General features: G+C 46.7%; 1 long non-coding RNA gene across 2 annotated transcripts in view; it reads right to left on the bottom strand.

Annotated features, from left to right (window-relative positions):
* Positions 1-943: 943 nt before the first annotated feature.
* The window catches only part of LOC140845079 (uncharacterized), a 49,052-nt gene continuing 22,191 nt past the window's right edge, over positions 944-27,804 (bottom strand). The window contains exons 4-5 of one of the 2 annotated variants that reach the window (XR_012123725.1): positions 15,586-16,653; positions 944-2,419 (exon numbers count right to left, since the gene is read on the bottom strand). This is a non-coding gene — a long non-coding RNA (uncharacterized lncRNA). The remainder of the gene's footprint in view (positions 2,420-15,585; positions 16,654-27,804) is intronic. The other variant, XR_012123724.1, reaches the window with a different exon arrangement.

The raw sequence follows: 27,804 nt of genomic DNA, 5'->3' as shown, positions 1-27,804 counted from the left end.
AACATAAAAAATAAAATGGTAAATGTAGTACAAAAAGATAAAAGAGAATATATTTATTGTTAGGGTCTGGGCTTCCGAGGCTTCTCTAGAGAACAAACTACACAGGCATAGAGATGTAAATTCAAGCAAAGTCTTTATTCAGCCAGCTAGTTGGGGTCCAAGTCAGCCTGACGCAGCGGGTCTCAACAAGGACTCCGAGCACTCAAAGCCAAGGGTTTATATAGCATTTTCAAAACACTTAACTCATAGTAATTTTCCACAGCTGCACATTATTCTTGCAAGACATACATCCTGGGGTTAGGCAGGAGCAAGATAAGACCACTCCTCAATTGTCAGGGAGGTTCTGCATGATAAGCTTGGTATGTAGGATTAGCTGAACAAGGTTAGCTGACTAAAGGCCACAGCTGCCCACCATCTGGTGTTCATGATTAGCTTGTTTTTCAAGGCCTTACCCAGTTCCAGTTTTTCTTTCTAAGTTACATACTCAGAAAATGGCTTCTAGGCCTTTAAGATGGCTATGCTTATGCTAACCTATTTCTATTCTTACATTCCCCTCTTCTTCTTGTATCTATTTCAATCATGAAATTAGGGGTCATCTGTTTGGTTAACACTCTGATAGTTCTGTCTCAACACTATGATTTGCATGGTGCTAATGCGTTCTTTGATAAAGGTAACACATGGAGTGACTCCGGTTTGGCAGGCCTACTACTTGTTAGAATAAGCTGGGGTGGTGCTGATTACTTCTGTCTTGTTGCAGAGGGAGGTGTAAGTTTTAGGAACTCTCTCAATGCAGGTTCTTTGCCTACTTGCAGAGGATAAAGTGAGTCTCGGTCTTTGTCTTCTGTTAGGGTCCAGGCTTCCAAGGCTTCCCCAGAGAACAAACTACACAGGCATAGAGATGTAAATTCAAGCAAAGTCTTTATTCAGCCAACTAGTTGGGGTCCAAGTCAGCCCGACGCAGCGGGTCTCAACAAGGACCCTGAGCACTCAGAGCCAAGGGTTTATATAGCAATTTCAAAGCACTTAACTCATAGCAATTTTCTATAACTATACATTATTCTTGCAAGACATATATCCTGGGGTTAAGCAAGGGCAGGGTAAGACTACTCCTCAATGGTTAGGGAGGTTCTGCACGATAAGCTTGGTATGTAAGATTTACTGACCAAGGTTAGCTGACCAAGGGTCACAGCTGCCCACCACCCGGTGCTCATGATTAACTTGTTTTTCAAGGCCTTACCCAGTTCCAGTTTTTCTTTCTAAGTCACATACTCAGAAAATGGCTTCTAGGCCTTTAAGATGGCTATGCTTATGCTAACCTATTTCTATTCTTATATTCCCCTCTTCTTGTATCTATTTCAATCATGAAATTAGGGGTCATCTGTTTGGTTAACACTCTGATAGTTCTGTCTCAACACTATGATTTGCACGGTGCTAATGCGTTCTTTGATAAAGGTAACACATGGAGTGACTCCGGTTTGGCGGGCCTACTACTTGTTAGAATAAGCTGGGGTGGTGCTGATTACTTCTGTCTTGTTGTAGAGGGAGGTGTAAGTTTTAGGAACTCTCTCAATGCAGGTTCTTTGCCTACTTGCAGAGGATAAAGTGAGTCTCGGTCTTTGTCTTCTACAGATAGGGACTCTAGCTGCTGCTAGGGAAAAGGGGCGATGACCGCTCTGGCTGCTTCGTGCTGAGAAGGGGGTGCAGTAAAGGGTGCAGCTAGGTCTCTATTACTGGTCAGTTGAGAGGGCTTCAGAAGGCTGGCGCTTCTATTACTATTTGCAGTTTTGTGGCTTCTAGGCAAGATAAAACAAATTGTGTTATTAGGTTATGTAGCAACATCTGGAGTTGGATTTTCTATTCTGGAGGCTGCAGTTATTGAAACAATACTTTTCTCTAAAATCACCCTCATTTTTATTAGAAGTAACCAGGTTAAGAAAATAATTAACAGCTAGCTTGATCATTTGCACAAGTGCAGCAAGAAGAGCAATTGATTACACAGGCTCTTTTAAATATGCTTTGCTGGAACTTTTTGTAAGGAATTTCAGATTGAACTTTTAAAGGCCTCTTGAGGCCAGACAGCCAAGCTAGACTTGCCATCAGGCTTTGCCTGCAGTACCTGTAGATTTGGATGAATTCTTCTCTTCTCGAGGTCTCTGAACCTGCCAGGAAGTGACCTTCTTTACTCACCTGGTAAGGCTGCTGGGAACTCTGTAAGCAAGGTACCAGGCCAGTTCTTCCAAGGGGCTTTGTTGGCTTTATAAAGTCAATCTTAGTTCCTTAAAGTTGTTCACATCTGAGTCCATGCACATGTCTCTCAGGTATGACATTCCAGTCAAAGCCCTGGCAGTATAACCAGTGTTCTTAAGTAGTCTTCTCACAAGGAAAGCAGATTCTTATTGAACTCATGCAAATAAACATACTGCCATGGAATACAAAAACAGTCACTGAAAGTTTTTAAACTCTGGAGGGATCAGGTAGAGAGAAGGAAGTTTCAATTCTGCTCATAAAGATAGTCATTTACTAAACTGTTGTCAGTTTAAGAGAACAAGGTTAAAACACTTTATCAGCAACATTTGAAACAAAAAGACACAAAATCATTTTCTTTAGTTTATGTAATCTTATGTAACTAATACCTGTTCTGCTGAAATCTAGTTCTTTACCAGTTTAGGGATAATACTATAAATGACAAAAGACTTACAAATGACAATGGTTAAAGATCTGATGAGAGCTTACTGTAAGACAGTTGACATAAGGAAATTCTGATATTTCTGTAATACAAAACATTTAGTAACAAAGTTTAGCATCATTCTCTTTGACAGTGCTTTCCTGGTAAATAAATAAATATATATCAGATAAATAAGCCAAATTAGTCAAATACTTTCTCTAATGAGAAAAAATTCTTCTGACATGTTCCAGGGGCCCTCTGGAAAATATCAGAGTTAACTAGAGGTAAAAGCACTTTTTTTGAACTTAGCATAAGTGTCCAAGACCAGATACAAAAAAAGCAGAGAAAGTGCCTAAGTCTACAGGTCTTCTCTGAAAGCTTCAAGAATGTTTTACTCTTTAATAGTAGATATAAGCTGCTATGCAAATTCTATTAAAAGCTCTAAGATCATTTGCATTAAAAAAATATGAAGAGTCCTCTGAAAGACTACTACTAGTAAGATGGCAAACTTCCGGCTTCTCTTCGGGGGGGGTCCTTGGTTTCCGCTGGCGCGACCTGAAGCCCAATCACCTCTCGCTCCCCTCCCAATCCCAGCACCTAGCCAACAGCCACCAGCTCCGTAGAAGTGACACCTCAATCAATTCATGCCCCTTCCTATATAACCTAGCACCTTCCCTAATAAAGCGGAACTCTCCGGTTAATTGCTGCTATGTGTGGCTCCTTTCCTTTCATCCCCCATGTTTTTTTTTTTAAAACATGCAGCATATAAATTAAACAAGAAGACCTGGTGGTTGTCAAAAAAATCTATTACAACCTTTCTCAAAAGTGGTCACACGTTTGTCCATTTAAACTTTTACAGTGAAACTTGTTTTTCTGGGAGAAACATAATCTTGTCTAGATTCTAGTTTAATTTTTAAGAATAAATTTTGGTTTGCTAACTAAGTGCATTTAATCAGCTGAAAAAAGCTTTGTTACCATTCTGCTTAGGAGGATAAATTAAGAAAACAAATAATCAGTAACAACTTTAATCATTTGTTGGTTAGAGATTTTTCCACTTATAAAAATATATGGAATAAATAATTCAATTTCTCAGGCCATGCAATCGTTTTCAATAACAAAATATTTCAAAGGCAAATAAAGCTTATACAGTTGTTAACAAACTTTAGCTTTTAGTCTTTTTAATATTACTATTTCATTTTTTTTTTTTTTAATATTCTGGCAACTCACTGAGACTTTAAGCATGAGAAACTGCTTTGATCTTTCAACATTAAGAGCAGACTAACAGTTAAAGAAAACTGTTTAACTAGAAACGAGATTCTAATTTTTCTGTGCACTTGATATCAAGACTCACTTGCTTTAATTTCACTAGGCATGACTATATCTGTAAGAATATAGTAATTTATTCTTCATTTGCCCTATGGTACCAAGCACATAAGCCAGTGAGAATTAGCCTGGGCTTGCCTGCGGCTTCACTGGGTTTATCTCACTTAATCTCTAAACATCCTGACCCTCCCCCCCAAAGCAACAGGCTGAGCAGGTCTTCCACAACAAAAGGCACCACGCTGTTTTCTCTCTTTAAACAAATAGCTGTACTTTAGAACAAAGTTACTTTCTTTATCACAAAACACATTCTTTAGCATGCAGAAGACTTTTCATTCTTTATACTTTTTCTTATTAAAACATACATTTTTTAGCATAGAGAAATGTTTTATTACTTTGAGTAGTTTTAATTAAAACTTAAAACCATTAGAAACTTTAATTTCCAGTGAACACCGAGAAGCAGGCCATTGTAAACTGTTAAACTAACATTCTTTAGATTGACAAATTTATGAACACATTTTATAATTTCTGTAACCATGAGCTTTACAGCACAATCTCTCATAGAGTATATCTTCTTAACTTAGCAAAACTTTAAGGTTTTAGGTTTCTTCAAAGATTCTCAGGCAGTAGGTAGGTATACACACTGTAACACACAATTAAAAAGAGGTTCACTTGCTTCAGTCATTTAGTTCACTCATTCGTAACAACTATTCTAGATTACTTACAAGACCTTTACTGAATATTAGACAAAGCCAAGCCTTTAAGCATTTTATTTTTAAAAGATTTAGCAGATAACATGACTTAAATGACCTCAGGTAAATTTAGGCAGCTGATAACTACAAGGACATGCCCGCCTCAGGCAAACTCAAATTAGCATTAATGCTTAACACTTTTTATCAGGTTTTCTGGAAGTTTTAGAATACCCAATTTTCACAAGCGCTTGTCTTTAAATCAATTTCATTAATACCATCCGGAGGTAGAAAGATATATTCATTTACACACTTAGGGGGTCGTCTGAGTCTGTCTCATAGTGAGAAAGAAGGAAAAAGAATATGAGGGAGACAAAGGCGAAGGATGAAGATGCCACTTCAAACAAAATGACTGTTGTATGTGCTTGTGAACGAGTGCCTGTCGTTGCACAGTTTTCCTTCCATGGGGGACGCGAATTTATCTGGGATTCGCGGCTGTGACCCCCTTATCCTGTCATGGGAGTCTTCTAGCGGCGGGCGCCCTAATGGCTCTTAATTGCCCGACCCGTGCCCGCGGGGAATGATGTAGTGGCAGAAAGGAGGAACGGAGAGAGCAGGAGAACCTTAGAACTGTTAGGGTGCAGGCTTCCGAGGCTTCCCCAGAGAACAAACTACACAGGCATAGAGATGTAAATTCAAGCAAAGTCTTTATTCAGCCAACTAGTTGGGGTCCAAGTCAGCCCCGACGCAGCGGGTCTCAACAAGGACCCCGAGCACTCTGAGCCAAGGGTTTATATAGCAATTTCAAAGCACTTAACTCATAGCAATTTTCTATAACTATACATTATTCTTGCAAGACATATATCCTGGGGTTAAGCAAGGGCAGGGTAAGACTACTCCTCAATGGTTAGGGAGGTTCTGCACGATAAGCTTGGTATGTAAGATTTACTGACCAAGGTTAGCTGACCAAGGGTCACAGCTGCCCACCACCCGGTGCTCATGATTAACTTGTTTTTCAAGGCCTTACCCAGGCCCAGGGTTTTTTTTTTTTTTTTTTTCCTCTGAGTCACACTCTCAGAAAATGGTTTCTAGGTTTCTAAGATGGCTATGCTTATGTTAATTTACTAATCTTACTAATGCTTAGATTCTACATTTCCCCACTTTCCTTTGACCATTCCAATCATGGAATGTTTGTTTCTTCCTGCTGTGTGAGTGAATGATACTGCGGTCTCAGCATTAGCACCTGAACAGCACTCACTCTTTCCCTAACAAAGGCTATTAGCCGGTTTAAGATACAGGGACCTAAAGTGAGAAGCAGTATAAAAATAAGCAAGGGCCCTGCCAGGGTGGATATCAGGGTTGTAAACCATGGGGATTTAGTAAACTAGGATTCAAATAGCCCTTGGCAGGCCTCTCGCTCTCTCTTCCTTTGATCTGGTCTCTCTCTAAGTTTAGACATTGAATCTCTTACTATTCCGGAATGGTCTGCTGTTAAGGTTTAGCTAAGTTTTATTAGTTCTTTTTCCTGACTCTTAATGCTCTCTGCACTCCTTTACATTTCCCCCCTTTTCTTGATTAGACTGTGGAATCTTCCACAGCGGCATCTGGGTCCTGATACCTTTGACGAAGGACTAAGAGTTGGACAGTGTCAATTCTTTCCTGCACAAACTTAGCAAGCCTGTTAATTATGCACGGGCCAATCGTAAACAGCAACAGCAGGATAACGAGCGGCCCCGCAACGGCCGAGAGAAGGGTAGCAAACCAAGGCTTGTATTTGAACCAAGACTCAAACCATCCTTCGCTACTTTCATATTCTTTACGCCTCTTCTCTAAATATTTTTTCAGTTTGGCCAAGGAATCTCTGACTGCACCTGTTTTGTCTACATAGAAACAGCACTCTTCTCTTAAGGCTGCACATAACCCACCTTCCTTTAAGAACAAGAGGTCCAGGCCTCTTTGGTTCTGTAGGACCACCTCGGACAAGGAGGTGAGGGATTGCTCTAGGTCTGATATTGTCTGTCGGAGTTGTTCTAGGTCTCTGTCGATTGCCAGCCTCAGGGCTGTGAGCCCCTTTTCTCGAGTTACAAGGGCTGCAACCCCCGTGCTTGCCCCTGCCATCCCTAGGGTGAAGAGGGTTCCAATGGTCAGGGCGGTAACAACCTCCCTCTTGCTCCGGTGGGGGCTCAGCCTTTCTTCCCAATAAGAAAGGAGAGATTCATGAGAATGATACATTAGGCGAGGTAGAAGGGCCACCAGCACACAAAACTCACTGTTAGCATTGAACACAGAGGTGGATAGGGCCGGAGTGAGGCCTGTCTTTGAGCAGAGCCACCAGCCCGAGGAGGGTATAATCCACTTTCCCTGCTCCCACGTAGTGTTATTATAGGAGGAGCATAACTGGCTCTGGGTCGTCGGGACTGTGCCTACACACGTACCAACGACTGAGACTTGAGCGATTGTAAGTCCCCACGGTCTCCCGTCCCAGTAAGTGGGATGGGAGTTGTTGATAGTGTAGGAGCCATTTATCCCAATTGCCTCATAGAAGGGGGGTGAACCTGGGTAGCATAGCCAACAGGGATCGGTGAGGGAGGAAGTGGTGTGGTTAAGAGTCTCTACAACTGCCTGCACCATTTCCCACATGGGATTATCTAACCCGGAGGGGGTGTGCTGGGCCCATAACCCAGAGGTCGATGGACTCGGTCCTCTCGTGGGCTCTGGAGCAAGCGTTCTGGTCGGCATTTTCTCATCCTTTTTGCTCAGGCCCTTGTCCTGGATTGAAGGTTTCTGGGGATTTATAACCGAGTTGGGACCTACGGCAGCGGTGGGAGTTGACACGGTTAATTTAATGATGAGGGTCGAGCCAGCATGCCCCCCATATTTATAATACACTATTCCCCACGCTAGTCCATTTATCCAGCGCGATACCTCAGTGTTTTTGCCTGTCTCGGTGAATTGAACTCTTACCCAATCCTGGTCCGTTTTGTCACAAGCCTTGGTTTTGTAAAGGGTCATAGGCTGGTGACGAGGGATGCCCTTGTTGACATAAGTAAATTTGACAGAATCGATTTTTGTAACTGTCCATCTCCAATCCCCATCGTTCGAGGTTACACAGTCCCAGCTGGCACAAAAGAAGTCATGCCCCCCCCCCCCACAGTGCCTTCCTTTACCTGTTCCTGGGCAAGCATAAAACCCATGGGAGCGAGCCAAATTTGGAGGGATGGATCGGTAAACGGGGTTGATCTGTCGAAAGCAGAAATACAGGTCAGGCCACCAGGTTCCGATTGGCGCACTGTGTTGTGTGGAGTTGATGACTTCCCCATTGTCACTATCAATCAGCATCCAGGTCAGGTTCCTTGGTTGATGGGGGTTGGTGCCTCTGATCCCCACAGATGTGGCTCTCGTGAAGATCCATACTAAGGAGCTTATTAGCAGGATCTCTTTCATCTTCGGCTTAAGTGTAGTTTTAGGGGATTGGCAGGATGCTGCTGCACCTTCCACTTTTCCTTACAGGCCCCTGGGTCTTTATGAGGCAGGACTTTTCGAACGTGGGTGTGGTGTACCCAGGGAGCGATACCATCAACCTTGAGAGCAGTGGGGGTGGTAAACAATACAACATAAGGTCCTTTCCACCTGGGCTCGAGAGTCTTCACTTGATGTCTTTTGACCCATACTATATCCCCTGGGACTATGCCATGTTCCGGGCTCGGAATTTTCCCGCCCTCATAATATGCTCTGATCAGGGGCCAGATTTCTTGCTGCACTTTAGCAAGAACTTGCAACACATTCAGATAGTCAGGGGCCGGGTCCTCTGCATCGGGAAGCTGCACTCGTCGAGTTATAGGTGGAGGGGCCCCATACATTATCTCAAATGGAGTTAAACCATGTACATAGGGGGAGTTCCGAGCGCGGAAGATGGCTAAGGGAAGGAGAGTCACCCAGTCCCCACCAGTCTCCAATACCAATTTAGAAAGGGTCTCTTTCAAGGTCCGATTCATTCTCTCTACCTGCCCAGAGCTTTGTGGGTTATAAGCACAATGTAACTTCCAATCTACTCCCAAAGGTAGGGCTAGTCCTTGCAGGACTTTGCTAATGAAAGCCGGGCCGTTATCGGAACCTATTGCTTCAGGGACCCCATATCTGGGGATGATTTCTTCAATTAATCTTTTTGCTACTACCTGGCTAGTCTCATGCTTGGTTGGAAAGGCCTCCACCCACCCAGAAAAAGTATCTACCATAACTAGCAAATACCTGTATCCATACTTCCCTGGTTTTATTTCGGTGAAGTCTATTTCCCAATTCCTCCCTGGAGCCCTCCCCCTTTCCCGGGTACCTGCTGGGTGCAGCCCTCTTGGGGCTGGTCTTAGCATTGCACAGCTACTGCATTCTTTCATGATCTGGCGAGTCACCTCATTCTGGTGGGGAAACACCAACTGCGCAGACTGGAAAAGGCTGAGCAGTTTTTTTCCACCTAGATGGGTGGACTTATGCAGATTAGCAAGCAGGTACTGTCCTAATGCTTCTGGCAAGATCAATCTACCCTCCTGGTCCCTACCCCAATGTCCCTCTCCAAACACTTCCCCCGGGACTTGTTTCCTAATCCACTCAAGATCTTGAGGGGAATACTCAGGTTTGGGCGGCAGTGTGGGCAGTTCAGGTATGGGTATTTCGAGGGCCGCAAGCACAAGAGAGTCCGAGAGGGCTGCCCTTTTAGCTTCTGCATCTGCATGGCTGTTGCCGATGGCCTCGGGTGTCTTCTTTGATTGGTGGCCCGGTACATGTATAACTGCTACTGCTTTAGGTTTTTCGACAGCAGCTAATAGTCTTTGGACTTCTTGCAGATTCCTCAGTCCCTTCCCTTCCGCGGAATGGAATCCTCTTTCTCGGTAGATGGCACCATGGATATGGACAGTGCCAAAGGCGTATCTGCTATCTGTGTAAATGTTGGCCCGCTTTCCTTCTGCTCTTTCCAGGGCCTCAGCGAGAGCAATAAGTTCCGCCTTCTGTGCTGAGGTGCCAGGGGGCAGAGCTGTGCTCCAGACAACTTCCCCATCGTGGGTTACTACTGCTGCCCCTGCTCTCCTGACCCCCTCCTGCACAAAGCTGCTCCCATCCATATACCAATTTAGCTCACAGTTCAGTAACGGTGTGTCTTTCAGGTCTGCTCGCACCTGGATAATTTCGGAAAGGATATCTCTACAGTCATGGATGGGGGTCGTCAGATCTGGGTCCGGCAGAAGGGTGGCAGGATTTAGGGTTACCGGGTCAGAAAAGGTGATTCGGGGAGAATCTAGTAGGAGCCCTTGATAGTGGGTGAGTCTTGCGTTCGTCATCCATTTGCCTGGAGGATGCTTGAGGATCCCCTCCATGGTATGTGGGGCTGTTATTCTCAGATTTTGGCCAAAAGTCAGCTTGTCTGCCTCTTTTACCAGTAGAGCGATGGCTGCTAGGATATGCAGACAAGGTGGCCACCCGGAGGCCACTGGGTCTAGCCGCTTGGACAAATAAGCCACAGGTCTCTTCCACAGGCCCAGCTGCTGAGCCAGAACTCCTTTAGCTACTCCCTTCTTTTCATCTACAAACAGGATAAAGGGTTTTTCTGGGTCTGGCAGAGATAGGGCGGGGGCCCGGAGGAGAGCTTCTTTTAATCTGTCAAACGCCTCTTGTTGTTCCTGCATCCATTGCCAGCCCGGCCCTTCTTTGGTTGCTTCATATAGTGGTCGGGCTATTTCTGCGTACCCTGGAATCCAGAGCCTGCAAAACCCGGCTGAGCCAAGAAATTCTCTCACTCCCCGGGGTGAGGAAGGGATGGGGATAGCCAGGACAGTTTGCTTCATGGCCTGTGTTAGCCACCTGGCCCCATTAGATACTGTGTACCCCAAGTAGACTACTGACCTCTGACAGATGTGGGCTTTCTTGGCGCTGGCTCGATATCCCAGTTCACCTAGTTCAGCCAGCAAGTTCCCCGTGGCTTCTTCGCACTCTTCACGGGTTTCTGTGGCCAGCAACAGGTCATCTACATACTGCAACAACGTCACGTGGGGGTGGCTCCTGCGAAAGGGCTCCAAGTCCTGGCTTAGGGCTTCATTGAATAAGGTGGGAGAGTTCTTGAAGCCCTGAGGCAGTCTAGTCCAGGTAAGCTGCCCTTTTCTTCCTCCCCCTGGCTCTTGCCACTCAAAGGCAAACAAAGGCTGACTAACTTCAGAGAGTGGAATACTAAAGAAGGCATCTTTCAGGTCCAGAGTAGTATACCACACATGCGTGGGTGGCAGGTGGCTGAGTAAGGTGTAAGGGTTAGGCACTGTAGGATGGATGTCTTCTACCCTCTCATTGACTTTCCGCAAGTCTTGCACTGGCCTATAATCTTTACTGCCAGGCTTCCTCACTGGAAGCAGAGGCGTATTCCATGCAGATTGGCAGGTCTTAAGGATTCCTGTCTCTAACAGTCTATGGATATGGGGTGCTATCCCTTTCCTAGCCTCTTCTGGCATTGGATATTGCCGGACCCGGATGGGTAGAGCTGCGGCTTTGAGTTGAACAACAACCGGGGATAGGTGTTTAGCGAGACCAATTCCTCCGGTCTCAGCCCATGTGGAAGGGAACTTCTGTACCCAAGAGTCTATCTCTCCCTGGCCCCCCTTTTCTTGATCCGCCTGAAACAGACGATGTTCATCGGCCAGGGAAAGAGTTAACACATGCGCCGGTTGTAGGGGCTGCCCTTCTTTGTCCATGATTTTTATCCCTTCAGGTTCAAAATGAATGCGAGCCCTGACCTTGGTTAATAAGTCTCTGCCCAGCAACGGTGCGGGGCTTTCGGGTACGACCAGGAATGAGTGAGAGACCTGATGCCTTCCTAGGTCCACTTTTCTGTTAGTAGTCCAGGCACATTTCCTGGACCCTGTCGCTCCCTGGACTATACTTGTGCGTCCTGGGTTTAGGGGGCCGTGGGCCTGGTTGAGAACTGAATACTGTGCCCCAGTATCTACCATAAACCCAATGGGAGTCCCCTCCACGCACAGGGTTACCCAGGACTCGGGGAGGGGTGCCGAGCCCCGTCTCCGTCAATCCTCCTCTCCTAGGTGCAGGGTCTTAACAGGGTTCCCTCTCCCTTGTTCCCTCCTTTGGGGGCACTCCCTCTTCCAATGTCCATATTTCTTACACAGGGCGCACTGATCTTGTCCTAGTCGGGATTGACGGGGTCCTGTTCCTTGAGGTGGCCTAGGGCCTTCCTTCACTCCGGCCAGGAATATCCTGGCCATCTCTTCCCTCTGCTTCTTGTTCTCCCTTTTCTGAAATTCCCTGTCTTCCTTCCTATTTTTCTCCTGCATTACCCATTTCTCTTTCCTCAGCCTTTCTTCTCTATCTTCCGGAGTTTCTCTAGCATTGAAGACCTTCTCTGCCTGCTGCAGCAGCTCTCTAATAGAGATCTCCCCTAGGTCCTCCCGCTTGTGGAGTTTTCTCCGGATATCGGGGGCTGCCTGGTTGATGAATGAGAGGACTACAGCTGACCTATGTTCCTCTGCTTCCGGGTTTATGGGGGTATACTGCCGGTAAGCATCAAACAGCCTTTCCAGATACGCGGCTGGGCTTTCCATTTCCCCCTGAACAATAGTTTTTACCTTAGCCAAGTTAGTGGGCCGTCTGGCGGCCGCCCGGAGACCGGTCATCAGAGTCTGGCGGTAGACCCGGAGACGCTCCCTACCTTCTGCAGTTCCGAAGTCCCAATCTGGGCGCGTAAGTGGGAACGCCTCGTCGATGATGGGCTGGAGGGTAGTGGGTCTTCCATTTTCTCCGAGGACATTTTTCCTGGCTTCATTGAGGATACGCTCTTGTTCTTCAGTTGTGAAGAGAGTGCGGAGTAATTGCTGGCAGTCGTCCCATGTGGGACGATGGGTAAACATAATGGACTCCACTAAACCTATAAGACACTTGGGGTCCTCTGAGAAGGGAGGATTCTGAGTCCTCCAATTATAAAGGTCACTAGATGAAAAGGGCCAATATTGATATTGCTGAGCAATGCCGGTACCGATGGCACGCACAGGCAGAACTGGCACTGCTCCTTCTGAGGTGGAGGAGGGAGCCTCCCCTTCTTGTTCCCTGGCCCCTCGAGACCTTAGCTGCATTCCTCCAGTTCTACCTAGCGCCCAGCGTGGGGCCAGGGCGGGGGAGTGTGAGGAAGCTCTTTCCGGCCTCCCGCCTCCCTCTGCTGAAGAATCTGGGGAAGCTGCAGCCGCCTGGTTCCCGCCGGGTTCCCTAGCCGCATTTTCTATCCCCCCGGCAGCTTCACCCCTCTCCTCTGCATACGGGGGTGGCTGCTCAATCGGCGGGAGGGGGTAAAGAGGAGAACTGTCGGGGAGGACAGGCGGCGCACTTGGGCGCACAGGATTTCTGGCCCTGCGATCAGAGGGCTTTGATTTTTCCTGGGCAACTAGGACGGAGGTCTTTTGTGGGTCAGTATGAGGTTTCTCCACCAAAAAGGGCTCCAACCAGGAAGGGGGATTCTCGGCCAAATTTTCCCAGACAAGAATATAGGGAAGTTGGTCAGGGTGGCCCTCAGGACCTGGCCGGGAGATAATGGCTTTGATCTTGCCAATAAGGTCCAAAGAAAGAGACCCCTGGGCCGGCCAGCCTACTCCGAAGGAAGGCCACTCGACTGAGCAAAAGGTGTCGAGCTTACCCTTGTTGATGCCAAGGCTCATACTTAAGGCCTGTTCCTTGACCTTGGGGAAATGGGAGAGGATCAGACTCTTAGGAGTAGCCTGAGTCTGACCCATGGTGAGAAAGAAGAAGAAAAAAGAATATGAGGGAGACAAAGGCGAAGGATAAAGATGCCACTTCAAACAAAATGACTGTTGTATGTGCTTATAAACGAGTGCCTGTCGTTGCACAGTTTTTCTTCCGCGGGGGACGCGAATTTATCTGGGATTCGCGGCTGTGACCCCCTTATCCTGTCACGGGAGTCTTCTAGCGGCGGGCGCCCTAATGGCTCTTAATTGCCCGACCCGTGCCCGCAGGAAATGATGTAGTGGCAGAAAGGAGGAACAGACAAACAAAATGACTGTTGTATGTGCTTGTGAACGAGTGCCTGTCGTTGCACAGTTTTTCTTCCGCGGGGGACGCGAATTTATCTGGGATTCGCGGCTGTGACCCCCTTATCCTGTCACGGGAGTCTTCTAGCGGCGGGCGCCCTAATGGCTCTTAATTGCCCGACCCGTGCCCGCGGGGAATGATATAGTGGCAGAAAGGAGGAACGGAGAGAGCAGGAGAACCTTAGAACAAGGAAACTTAAAATGAGAAGTGCAAAAAGAAATATAAACCAAAACCAAAACACAGTAAAACAATCAATGATAACACCAAACATACACACCACATCTGATCGCACTCGTTCGGACCGGTCCTTCTCTCACTCTGGTGCGCACCACACTCACCACTTTCAGGGTCCTCAAAAACTCTCGTAATTCTCCCAAAGGGCGTCCACTCGGACTGCCGCAGGGTGACGAGCTCGATCTTTTCCTTCTCGGGTGCCAGTTTTCTGCCGATCGGATTTGCCTTCCTAAGGCCGAGTCACTCGGACCCTAGGGCCAGGATTGGTTACCTGGACTTTTACCCAGGGTCACTAACCTGGGGGCCGGGACTACCAGCCCGGACTTCCTCACTCGGGACCACTAACCCGAGACCATACACGGGATGGCGACTCCCGCTTTATAATGGATTTATGCAGACACGAAGGGGCGACCTTCGAATTACACTGCCCGTCCGGACAATTAGACCTTGCCTCCAGCTGTCCTTTGTTCTCAGGGAAGCCGCTCGAATCCCGGACGAGCCCCCAAATGTTAGGGTGCAGGCTTCCGAGGCTTCCCCAGAGAACAAACTACACAGGCATAGAGATGTAAATTCAAGCAAAGTCTTTATTCAGCCAACTAGTTGGGGTCCAAGTCAGCCCCGACGCAGCGGGTCTCAACAAGGACCCCGAGCACTCTGAGCCAAGGGTTTATATAGCAATTTCAAAGCACTTAACTCATAGCAATTTTCTATAACTATACATTATTCTTGCAAGACATATATCCTGGGGTTAAGCAAGGGCAGGGTAAGACTACTCCTCAATGGTTAGGGAGGTTCTGCACGATAAGCTTGGTATGTAAGATTTGCTGACCAAGGTTAGCTGACCAAGGGTCACAGCTGCCCACCACCCGGTGCTCATGATTAACTTGTTTTTCAAGGCCTTACCCAGGCCCAGGGTTTTGTTTTTTTTTTTTTTTCCTCTGAGTCACACTCTCAGAAAATGGTTTCTAGATTTCTAAGATGGCTATGCTTATGTTAATTTACTAATCTTACTAATGCTTAGATTCTACATTTCCCCACTTTCCTTTGACCATTCCAATCATGGAATGTTTGTTTCTTCCTGCTGTGTGAGTGAATGATACTGCGGTCTCAGCATTAGCACCTGAACAGCACTCACTCTTTCCCTAACAAAGGCTATTAGCCGGTTTAAGATACAGGGACCTAAAGTGAGAAGCAGTATAAAAATAAGCAAGGGCCCTGCCAGGGTGGATATCAGGGTTGTAAACCATGGGGATTTAGTAAACTAGGATTCAAATAGCCCTTGGCAGGCCTCTCGCTCTCTCTTCCTTTGATCTGGTCTCTCTCTAAGTTTAGACATTGAATCTCTTACTATTCCGGAATGGTCTGCTGTTAAGGTTTAGCTAAGTTTTATTAGTTTTTTTTTCCTGACTCTTAATGCTCTCTGCACTCCTTTACAGAACAAGGAAACTTAAAATGAGAAGCGCAAAAAAATATAAACCGAAACCAAAACACAGTAAAACAGTCAATGATAACACTAAGCACACACACACCACATCTGATCGCACTCGGTTGGACCGGTCCTTCTCTCACTCTGGTGCGCACCACACTCACCACTTTCAGGGTCTTCAAAAACTCTCGTAATTCTCCTGAAGGGCGTCCACTCGGACTGCCGCAGGGTGACGAGCTCGATCTTTTCCTCCTCAGGCGCCAGTTTTCTGCCGATCGGATTTGCCTTCCTAAGGCAGAGTCACTCGGACCCTAGGGCCAGGATTGGTTACCTGGGCTTTTACCCAGGGTCGCTAACCTGGGGGCCGGGACTACCAGCCCGGACTTCCTCACTCGGGACCACTAACCCGAGACCATACACGGGATGGCGACTCCCGCTTTATAATGGATTTATGCAGACACGAGGGGGCGACCCTCGAATTACACTGCCCTGTCCGGACAATTAGACCTTGCCTCCAGCTGTCCTTTGTTCTCAGGGAAGCTGCTCGTATCCCGGACGAGCCCCCAAATGTTAGGGTCCAGGCTTCCAAGGCTTCCCCAGAGAACAAACTACACAGGCATAGAGATGTAAATTCAAGCAAAGTCTTTATTCAGCCAACTAGTTGGGGTCCAAGTCAGCCCGACGCAGCGGGTCTCAACAAGGACCCTGAGCACTCAGAGCCAAGGGTTTATATAGCAATTTCAAAGCATTTAACTCATAGCAATTTTCTATAACTATACATTATTCTTGCAAGACATATATCCTGGGGTTAAGCAAGGGCAGGGTAAGACTACTCCTCAATGGTTAGGGAGGTTCTGCACGATAAGCTTGGTATGTAAGATTTACTGACCAAGGTTAGCTGACCAAGGGTCACAGCTGCCCACCACCCGGTGCTCATGATTAACTTGTTTTTCAAGGCCTTACCCAGTTCCAGTTTTTCTTTCTAAGTCACATACTCAGAAAATGGCTTCTAGGCCTTTAAGATGGCTATGCTTATGCTAACCTATTTCTATTCTTACACTTCTACAGATAGGGACTCTAGCTGCTGCTAGGGAAAAGGGGCAATGACCGCTCTGGCTGCTTCGTGCTGAGAAGGGGGTGCAGTAAAGGGTGCAGCTAGGTCTCTATTACTGGTCAGTTGAGAGGGCTTCAGAAGGCTGGCGCTTCTATTACTATTTGCAGTTTTGTGGCTTCTAGGCAAGATAAAACAAATTGTGTTATTAGGTTATGTAGCAACATCTGGAGTTGGATTTTCTATTCTGGAAGGAGGCTGCCGTTATTGAAACAATACTTTTCTCTAAAATCACCCTCATTTTTATTAGAAGTAACCAGGTTAAGAAAATAATTAACAGCTGGCTTGATTATTTGCACAAGTGCAGCAAGAAGAGCAATTGATTACACAGGCTCTTTTAAATATGCTTTGCTGGAACTTTTTGTAAGGAATTTCAGATTGAAATTTTAAAGGCCTCTTGAGGCCAGACAGCCAAGCTAGACTTGCCATCAGGCTTTGCCTGCAGTACTTGTAGATTTGGATGAATTCTTCTCTTCTCGAGGTCTCTGCACCTGCCAGGAAGTGACCTTCTTTACTCACCTGGTAAGGCTGCTGGGAACTCTGTAAGCAAGGTACCAGGCCAGTTCTTCCAAGGGGCTTTGTTGGCTTTATAAAGTCAATCTTAGTTCCTTAAAGTTGTTCATATCTGAGTCTATGCACATGTCTCTCAGGTATGACATTCCAGTTAAAGCCCTGGCAGTATAACCAGTGTTCTTAAGTAGTCTTCTCACAAGGAAAGCAGATTCTTATTGAACTCGTGCAAATAAACATACTGCCTTGGAATACAAAAACAGTCACTGAAAGTTTTTAAACTCTGGAGGGATCAGGTAGAGAGAAGGATGTTTTAATTCTGCTCATAAAGATAGTCATTTACTAAACTGTCAGTTTAAGAGAACAAGGTTAAAACACTTTATCAGCAACATTTGAAACAAAAAGACACAAAATCATTTTCTTTAGTTTATGTAATCTTACGTAACTAATACCTGTTCTGCTGAAATCTAGTTCTTTACCAGTTTAGGGATAATACTATAAATGACAAAAGACTTACAAATGACAATGGTTAAAGATCTGATGAGAGCTTACTGTAAGACAGTTGACATAAGGAAATTCTGATATTTCTGTAATACAAAACATTCAGTAACAAAGTTTAGCATCATTCTCTTTGACAGTGCTTTCCTGGTAAATATATATATATATATCAGATAAATAAGCTAAATTAGTCAAATACTAAAAGCAATTTTTTTGAACTTAGCATAAGTGTCCAAGACTAGATACAAAAAAAAAAAAAAAAAAACAGAAAGTGCTTAAGTCTACAGGTCTTCTCTGAAAGCTTCAAGAATGTTTTACTCTTTAATAGTAGATATAAGCTGCTATGCAAATTCTATTAAAAGCTCTAAGATCATTTGCATTAAAAAATATGAAGAGTCCTCTGAAGGACTACCACTAGTAAGATGGCAAACTTCCGGCTTCTCTTCGGGGGTCCTTGGTTTCTGCTGGCGCCACCTGAAGCCCAATCACCTCTCGCTCCCCTCCCAATCCCAGCACCTTGCCAACAGCCACCAGCTCCGTAGAAGTGACACCTCAATCAATTCATGCCCCTTCCTATATAACCTAGCACCTTTCCCTAATAAAGCGGAACTCTCCGGTTAATTGCTGCTATGTGTCGCTCCTTTCCTTTCATCCCTCATGTTTTTTAAAACATACAGCATATAAATTAAACAAGAAGACCTGGTGGTTGTCAAAAAAATCTATTACAACCTTTCTCAAAAGTGGTCACACGTTTGTCCATTTAAACTTTTACAGTGAAACTTGTTTTTCTGGGAGAAACAATCTTGTCTAGATTCTAGTTTAATTTTTAAGAATAAATTTTGGTTTGTTAACTAAGTGCATTTAATCAGCTGAAAAAAGCTTTGTTACCATTCTGCTTAGGAGGATAAATTAAGAACACAAATAATCAGTAACAACTTTAATCATTTGTTGGTTAGAGATTTTTCCACTTATAAAAATATATGGAATAAATAATTCAATTTCTCAGGCCATGCAATCGTGTTCAATAACAAAATATTTCAAAGGCAAATAAAGCTTATACAGTTGTTAACAAACTTTAGCTTTTAGTCTTTTTAATATTACGATTTCATTTTTTTAAAAATATTCTGGCAACTCACTGAGACTTTAAGCATGAGAAACTGCTTTGATCTTTCAACATTAAGAGCAGACTAACAGTTAAAGAAAACTAACTAGAAACGAGATTCTAATTTTTCTGTGCACTTGATATCAAGACTCACTTGCTTTAATTTCACTAGGCACGACTATATCTGTAAGAATATAGTAATTTATTCTTCATTTGCCCCATGGTCCCAAGCACATAAGCCGGTGAGAATTAGCCTGGGCTTGCCTGCAGTTTGACTGGGTTTATCTCACTTAATTTCTAAACATCCTGACCCTCCTCCCAAAGCAACAGGCTGAGCGGGTCTTCTACAACAAAAGGCACCACGCTGTTTTCTCTCTTTAAACAAATAGCTGTACTTTAGAAAGAAGTTACTTTCTTTATCACAAAACACATTCTTTAGCATGCAGAAGACTTCTCATTCTTTATACTTTTTCTTATTAAAACATACATTTTTTAGCATAGAGAAATGTTTTATTACTTTAAGTAGTTTTAATTAAAACTTAAAACCATTAGAAACTTTAATTTCCAGTGAACACCGAGAAGCAGGCCATTGTAAACTGTTAAACTAACATTCTTTAGATTGACAAATTTATGAACACATTTTATAATTTCTGTAACCATGAGCTTTACAGCACAATCTCTCATAGAGTATATCTTCTTAACTTAGCAAAACTTTAAGGTTTTAGGTTTCTTCAAAGATTCTCAGGCAGTAGGTAGGTATACACACTGTAACACACAATTAAAAAGAGGTTCACTTGCTTCAGTCATTTAGTTCACTCATTCGTAACAACTATTCTAGATTACTTACAAGACCTTTACTGAATATTAGACAAAGCCAAGCCTTTAAGCATTTTATTTTTAAAAGATTTAGCAGATAACATGACTTAAATGACCTCAGGTAAATTTAGGCAGCTGATAACTACAAGGACATGCCCGCCTCAGGCAAACTCAAATTAGCATTAATGCTTAACACTTTTTATCAGGTTTTCTGGAAGTTTTAGAATACCCAATTTTCACAAGCGCTTGTCTTTAAATCAATTTCATTAATACCATCCGGAGGTAGAAAGATATATTCATTTACACACTTAGGGGGTCGTCTGAGTCTGTCTCATAGTGAGAAAGAAGGAAAAAGAATATGAGGGAGACAAAGGCGAAGGATGAAGATGCCACTTCAAACAAAATGACTGTTGTATGTGCTTGTGAACGAGTGCCTGTCGTTGCACAGTTTTCCTTCCATGGGGGACGCGAATTTATCTGGGATTCGCGGCTGTGACCCCCTTATCCTGTCATGGGAGTCTTCTAGCGGCGGGCGCCCTAATGGCTCTTAATTGCCCGACCCGTGCCCGCGGGGAATGATGTAGTGGCAGAAAGGAGGAACGGAGAGAGCAGGAGAACCTTAGAACTGTTAGGGTGCAGGCTTCCGAGGCTTCCCCAGAGAACAAACTACACAGGCATAGAGATGTAAATTCAAGCAAAGTCTTTATTCAGCCAACTAGTTGGGGTCCAAGTCAGCCCCGACGCAGCGGGTCTCAACAAGGACCCCGAGCACTCTGAGCCAAGGGTTTATATAGCAATTTCAAAGCACTTAACTCATAGCAATTTTCTATAACTATACATTATTCTTGCAAGACATATATCCTGGGGTTAAGCAAGGGCAGGGTAAGACTACTCCTCAATGGTTAGGGAGGTTCTGCACGATAAGCTTGGTATGTAAGATTTACTGACCAAGGTTAGCTGACCAAGGGTCACAGCTGCCCACCACCCGGTGCTCATGATTAACTTGTTTTTCAAGGCCTTACCCAGGCCCAGGGTTTTTTTTTTTTTTTTTTTCCTCTGAGTCACACTCTCAGAAAATGGTTTCTAGGTTTCTAAGATGGCTATGCTTATGTTAATTTACTAATCTTACTAATGCTTAGATTCTACATTTCCCCACTTTCCTTTGACCATTCCAATCATGGAATGTTTGTTTCTTCCTGCTGTGTGAGTGAATGATACTGCGGTCTCAGCATTAGCACCTGAACAGCACTCACTCTTTCCCTAACAAAGGCTATTAGCCGGTTTAAGATACAGGGACCTAAAGTGAGAAGCAGTATAAAAATAAGCAAGGGCCCTGCCAGGGTGGATATCAGGGTTGTAAACCATGGGGATTTAGTAAACTAGGATTCAAATAGCCCTTGGCAGGCCTCTCGCTCTCTCTTCCTTTGATCTGGTCTCTCTCTAAGTTTAGACATTGAATCTCTTACTATTCCGGAATGGTCTGCTGTTAAGGTTTAGCTAAGTTTTATTAGTTCTTTTTCCTGACTCTTAATGCTCTCTGCACTCCTTTACATTTCCCCCCTTTTCTTGATTAGACTGTGGAATCTTCCACAGCGGCATCTGGGTCCTGATACCTTTGACGAAGGACTAAGAGTTGGACAGTGTCAATTCTTTCCTGCACAAACTTAGCAAGCCTGTTAATTATGCACGGGCCAATCGTAAACAGCAACAGCAGGATAACGAGCGGCCCCGCAACGGCCGAGAGAAGGGTAGCAAACCAAGGCTTGTATTTGAACCAAGACTCAAACCATCCTTCGCTACTTTCATATTCTTTACGCCTCTTCTCTAAATATTTTTTCAGTTTGGCCAAGGAATCTCTGACTGCACCTGTTTTGTCTACATAGAAACAGCACTCTTCTCTTAAGGCTGCGCATAACCCACCTTCCTTTAAGAACAAGAGGTCCAGGCCTCTTTGGTTCTGTAGGACCACCTCGGACAAGGAGGTGAGGGATTGCTCTAGGTCTGATATTGTCTGTCGGAGTTGTTCTAGGTCTCTGTCGATTGCCAGCCTCAGGGCTGTGAGCCCCTTTTCTCGAGTTACAAGGGCTGCAACCCCCGTGCTTGCCCCTGCCATCCCTAGGGTGAAGAGGGTTCCAATGGTCAGGGCGGTAACAACCTCCCTCTTGCTCCGGTGGGGGCTCAGCCTTTCTTCCCAATAAGAAAGGAGAGATTCATGAGAATGATACATTAGGCGAGGTAGAAGGGCCACCAGCACACAAAACTCACTGTTAGCATTGAACACAGAGGTGGATAGGGCCGGAGTGAGGCCTGTCTTTGAGCAGAGCCACCAGCCCGAGGAGGGTATAATCCACTTTCCCTGCTCCCACGTAGTGTTATTATAGGAGGAGCATAACTGGCTCTGGGTCGTCGGGACTGTGCCTACACACGTACCAACGACTGAGACTTGAGCGATTGTAAGTCCCCACGGTCTCCCGTCCCAGTAAGTGGGATGGGAGTTGTTGATAGTGTAGGAGCCATTTATCCCAATTGCCTCATAGAAGGGGGGTGAACCTGGGTAGCATAGCCAACAGGGATCGGTGAGGGAGGAAGTGGTGTGGTTAAGAGTCTCTACAACTGCCTGCACCATTTCCCACATGGGATTATCTAACCCGGAGGGGGTGTGCTGGGCCCATAACCCAGAGGTCGATGGACTCGGTCCTCTCGTGGGCTCTGGAGCAAGCGTTCTGGTCGGCATTTTCTCATCCTTTTTGCTCAGGCCCTTGTCCTGGATTGAAGGTTTCTGGGGATTTATAACCGAGTTGGGACCTACGGCAGCGGTGGGAGTTGACACGGTTAATTTAATGATGAGGGTCGAGCCAGCATGCCCCCCATATTTATAATACACTATTCCCCACGCTAGTCCATTTATCCAGCGCGATACCTCAGTGTTTTTGCCTGTCTCGGTGAATTGAACTCTTACCCAATCCTGGTCCGTTTTGTCACAAGCCTTGGTTTTGTAAAGGGTCATAGGCTGGTGACGAGGGATGCCCTTGTTGACATAAGTAAATTTGACAGAATCGATTTTTGTAACTGTCCATCTCCAATCCCCATCGTTCGAGGTTACACAGTCCCAGCTGGCACAAAAGAAGTCATGCCCCCCCCCCCCCCCCGTGCCTTCCTTTACCTGTTCCTGGGCAAGCATAAAACCCATGGGAGCGAGCCAAATTTGGAGGGATGGATCGGTAAACGGGGTTGATCTGTCGAAAGCAGAAATACAGGTCAGGCCACCAGGTTCCGATTGGCGCACTGTGTTGTGTGGAGTTGATGACTTCCCCATTGTCACTATCAATCAGCATCCAGGTCAGGTTCCTTGGTTGATGGGGGTTGGTGCCTCTGATCCCCACAGATGTGGCTCTCGTGAAGATCCATACTAAGGAGCTTATTAGCAGGATCTCTTTCATCTTCGGCTTAAGTGTAGTTTTAGGGGATTGGCAGGATGCTGCTGCACCTTCCACTTTTCCTTACAGGCCCCTGGGTCTTTATGAGGCAGGACTTTTCGAACGTGGGTGTGGTGTACCCAGGGAGCGATACCATCAACCTTGAGAGCAGTGGGGGTGGTAAACAATACAACATAAGGTCCTTTCCACCTGGGCTCGAGAGTCTTCACTTGATGTCTTTTGACCCATACTATATCCCCTGGGACTATGCCATGTTCCGGGCTCGGAATTTTCCCGCCCTCATAATATGCTCTGATCAGGGGCCAGATTTCTTGCTGCACTTTAGCAAGAACTTGCAACACATTCAGATAGTCAGGGGCCGGGTCCTCTGCATCGGGAAGCTGCACTCGTCGAGTTATAGGTGGAGGGGCCCCATACATTATCTCAAATGGAGTTAAACCATGTACATAGGGGGAGTTCCGAGCGCGGAAGATGGCTAAGGGAAGGAGAGTCACCCAGTCCCCACCAGTCTCCAATACCAATTTAGAAAGGGTCTCTTTCAAGGTCCGATTCATTCTCTCTACCTGCCCAGAGCTTTGTGGGTTATAAGCACAATGTAACTTCCAATCTACTCCCAAAGGTAGGGCTAGTCCTTGCAGGACTTTGCTAATGAAAGCCGGGCCGTTATCGGAACCTATTGCTTCAGGGACCCCATATCTGGGGATGATTTCTTCAATTAATCTTTTTGCTACTACCTGGCTAGTCTCATGCTTGGTTGGAAAGGCCTCCACCCACCCAGAAAAAGTATCTACCATAACTAGCAAATACCTGTATCCATACTTCCCTGGTTTTATTTCGGTGAAGTCTATTTCCCAATTCCTCCCTGGAGCCCTCCCCCTTTCCCGGGTACCTGCTGGGTGCAGCCCTCTTGGGGCTGGTCTTAGCATTGCACAGCTACTGCATTCTTTCATGATCTGGCGAGTCACCTCATTCTGGTGGGGAAACACCAACTGCGCAGACTGGAAAAGGCTGAGCAGTTTTTTTCCACCTAGATGGGTGGACTTATGCAGATTAGCAAGCAGGTACTGTCCTAATGCTTCTGGCAAGATCAATCTACCCTCCTGGTCCCTACCCCAATGTCCCTCTCCAAACACTTCCCCCGGGACTTGTTTCCTAATCCACTCAAGATCTTGAGGGGAATACTCAGGTTTGGGCGGCAGTGTGGGCAGTTCAGGTATGGGTATTTCGAGGGCCGCAAGCACAAGAGAGTCCGAGAGGGCTGCCCTTTTAGCTTCTGCATCTGCATGGCTGTTGCCGATGGCCTCGGGTGTCTTCTTTGATTGGTGGCCCGGTACATGTATAACTGCTACTGCTTTAGGTTTTTCGACAGCAGCTAATAGTCTTTGGACTTCTTGCAGATTCCTCAGTCCCTTCCCTTCCGCGGAATGGAATCCTCTTTCTCGGTAGATGGCACCATGGATATGGACAGTGCCAAAGGCGTATCTGCTATCTGTGTAAATGTTGGCCCGCTTTCCTTCTGCTCTTTCCAGGGCCTCAGCGAGAGCAATAAGTTCCGCCTTCTGTGCTGAGGTGCCAGGGGGCAGAGCTGTGCTCCAGACAACTTCCCCATCGTGGGTTACTACTGCTGCCCCTGCTCTCCTGACCCCCTCCTGCACAAAGCTGCTCCCATCCATATACCAATTTAGCTCACAGTTCAGTAACGGTGTGTCTTTCAGGTCTGCTCGCACCTGGATAATTTCGGAAAGGATATCTCTACAGTCATGGATGGGGGTCGTCAGATCTGGGTCCGGCAGAAGGGTGGCAGGATTTAGGGTTACCGGGTCAGAAAAGGTGATTCGGGGAGAATCTAGTAGGAGCCCTTGATAGTGGGTGAGTCTTGCGTTCGTCATCCATTTGCCTGGAGGATGCTTGAGGATCCCCTCCATGGTATGTGGGGCTGTTATTCTCAGATTTTGGCCAAAAGTCAGCTTGTCTGCCTCTTTTACCAGTAGAGCGATGGCTGCTAGGATATGCAGACAAGGTGGCCACCCGGAGGCCACTGGGTCTAGCCGCTTGGACAAATAAGCCACAGGTCTCTTCCACAGGCCCAGCTGCTGAGCCAGAACTCCTTTAGCTACTCCCTTCTTTTCATCTACAAACAGGATAAAGGGTTTTTCTGGGTCTGGCAGAGATAGGGCGGGGGCCCGGAGGAGAGCTTCTTTTAATCTGTCAAACGCCTCTTGTTGTTCCTGCATCCATTGCCAGCCCGGCCCTTCTTTGGTTGCTTCATATAGTGGTCGGGCTATTTCTGCGTACCCTGGAATCCAGAGCCTGCAAAACCCGGCTGAGCCAAGAAATTCTCTCACTCCCCGGGGTGAGGAAGGGATGGGGATAGCCAGGACAGTTTGCTTCATGGCCTGTGTTAGCCACCTGGCCCCATTAGATACTGTGTACCCCAAGTAGACTACTGACCTCTGACAGATGTGGGCTTTCTTGGCGCTGGCTCGATATCCCAGTTCACCTAGTTCAGCCAGCAAGTTCCCCGTGGCTTCTTCGCACTCTTCACGGGTTTCTGTGGCCAGCAACAGGTCATCTACATACTGCAACAACGTCACGTGGGGGTGGCTCCTGCGAAAGGGCTCCAAGTCCTGGCTTAGGGCTTCATTGAATAAGGTGGGAGAGTTCTTGAAGCCCTGAGGCAGTCTAGTCCAGGTAAGCTGCCCTTTTCTTCCTCCCCCTGGCTCTTGCCACTCAAAGGCAAACAAAGGCTGACTAACTTCAGAGAGTGGAATACTAAAGAAGGCATCTTTCAGGTCCAGAGTAGTATACCACACATGCGTGGGTGGCAGGTGGCTGAGTAAGGTGTAAGGGTTAGGCACTGTAGGATGGATGTCTTCTACCCTCTCATTGACTTTCCGCAAGTCTTGCACTGGCCTATAATCTTTACTGCCAGGCTTCCTCACTGGAAGCAGAGGCGTATTCCATGCAGATTGGCAGGTCTTAAGGATTCCTGTCTCTAACAGTCTATGGATATGGGGTGCTATCCCTTTCCTAGCCTCTTCTGGCATTGGATATTGCCGGACCCGGATGGGTAGAGCTGCGGCTTTGAGTTGAACAACAACCGGGGATAGGTGTTTAGCGAGACCAATTCCTCCGGTCTCAGCCCATGTGGAAGGGAACTTCTGTACCCAAGAGTCTATCTCTCCCTGGCCCCCCTTTTCTTGATCCGCCTGAAACAGACGATGTTCATCGGCCAGGGAAAGAGTTAACACATGCGCCGGTTGTAGGGGCTGCCCTTCTTTGTCCATGATTTTTATCCCTTCAGGTTCAAAATGAATGCGAGCCCTGACCTTGGTTAATAAGTCTCTGCCCAGCAACGGTGCGGGGCTTTCGGGTACGACCAGGAATGAGTGAGAGACCTGATGCCTTCCTAGGTCCACTTTTCTGTTAGTAGTCCAGGCACATTTCCTGGACCCTGTCGCTCCCTGGACTATACTTGTGCGTCCTGGGTTTAGGGGGCCGTGGGCCTGGTTGAGAACTGAATACTGTGCCCCAGTATCTACCATAAACCCAATGGGAGTCCCCTCCACGCACAGGGTTACCCAGGACTCGGGGAGGGGTGCCGAGCCCCGTCTCCGTCAATCCTCCTCTCCTAGGTGCAGGGTCTTAACAGGGTTCCCTCTCCCTTGTTCCCTCCTTTGGGGGCACTCCCTCTTCCAATGTCCATATTTCTTACACAGGGCGCACTGATCTTGTCCTAGTCGGGATTGACGGGGTCCTGTTCCTTGAGGTGGCCTAGGGCCTTCCTTCACTCCGGCCAGGAATATCCTGGCCATCTCTTCCCTCTGCTTCTTGTTCTCCCTTTTCTGAAATTCCCTGTCTTCCTTCCTATTTTTCTCCTGCATTACCCATTTCTCTTTCCTCAGCCTTTCTTCTCTATCTTCCGGAGTTTCTCTAGCATTGAAGACCTTCTCTGCCTGCTGCAGCAGCTCTCTAATAGAGATCTCCCCTAGGTCCTCCCGCTTGTGGAGTTTTCTCCGGATATCGGGGGCTGCCTGGTTGATGAATGAGAGGACTACAGCTGACCTATGTTCCTCTGCTTCCGGGTTTATGGGGGTATACTGCCGGTAAGCATCAAACAGCCTTTCCAGATACGCGGCTGGGCTTTCCATTTCCCCCTGAACAATAGTTTTTACCTTAGCCAAGTTAGTGGGCCGTCTGGCGGCCGCCCGGAGACCGGTCATCAGAGTCTGGCGGTAGACCCGGAGACGCTCCCTACCTTCTGCAGTTCCGAAGTCCCAATCTGGGCGCGTAAGTGGGAACGCCTCGTCGATGATGGGCTGGAGGGTAGTGGGTCTTCCATTTTCTCCGAGGACATTTTTCCTGGCTTCATTGAGGATACGCTCTTGTTCTTCAGTTGTGAAGAGAGTGCGGAGTAATTGCTGGCAGTCGTCCCATGTGGGACGATGGGTAAACATAATGGACTCCACTAAACCTATAAGACACTTGGGGTCCTCTGAGAAGGGAGGATTCTGAGTCCTCCAATTATAAAGGTCACTAGATGAAAAGGGCCAATATTGATATTGCTGAGCAATGCCGGTACCGATGGCACGCACAGGCAGAACTGGCACTGCTCCTTCTGAGGTGGAGGAGGGAGCCTCCCCTTCTTGTTCCCTGGCCCCTCGAGACCTTAGCTGCATTCCTCCAGTTCTACCTAGCGCCCAGCGTGGGGCCAGGGCGGGGGAGTGTGAGGAAGCTCTTTCCGGCCTCCCGCCTCCCTCTGCTGAAGAATCTGGGGAAGCTGCAGCCGCCTGGTTCCCGCCGGGTTCCCTAGCCGCATTTTCTATCCCCCCGGCAGCTTCACCCCTCTCCTCTGCATACGGGGGTGGCTGCTCAATCGGCGGGAGGGGGTAAAGAGGAGAACTGTCGG

This window comes from Manis javanica, chromosome 12, assembly GCF_040802235.1.
Source record: "Manis javanica isolate MJ-LG chromosome 12, MJ_LKY, whole genome shotgun sequence".
NCBI lineage: Eukaryota > Metazoa > Chordata > Mammalia > Pholidota > Manidae > Manis > Manis javanica.
Note: the sequence above shows the minus strand (reverse complement) of the source record. Positions and strands in the feature narration are given on the sequence as shown.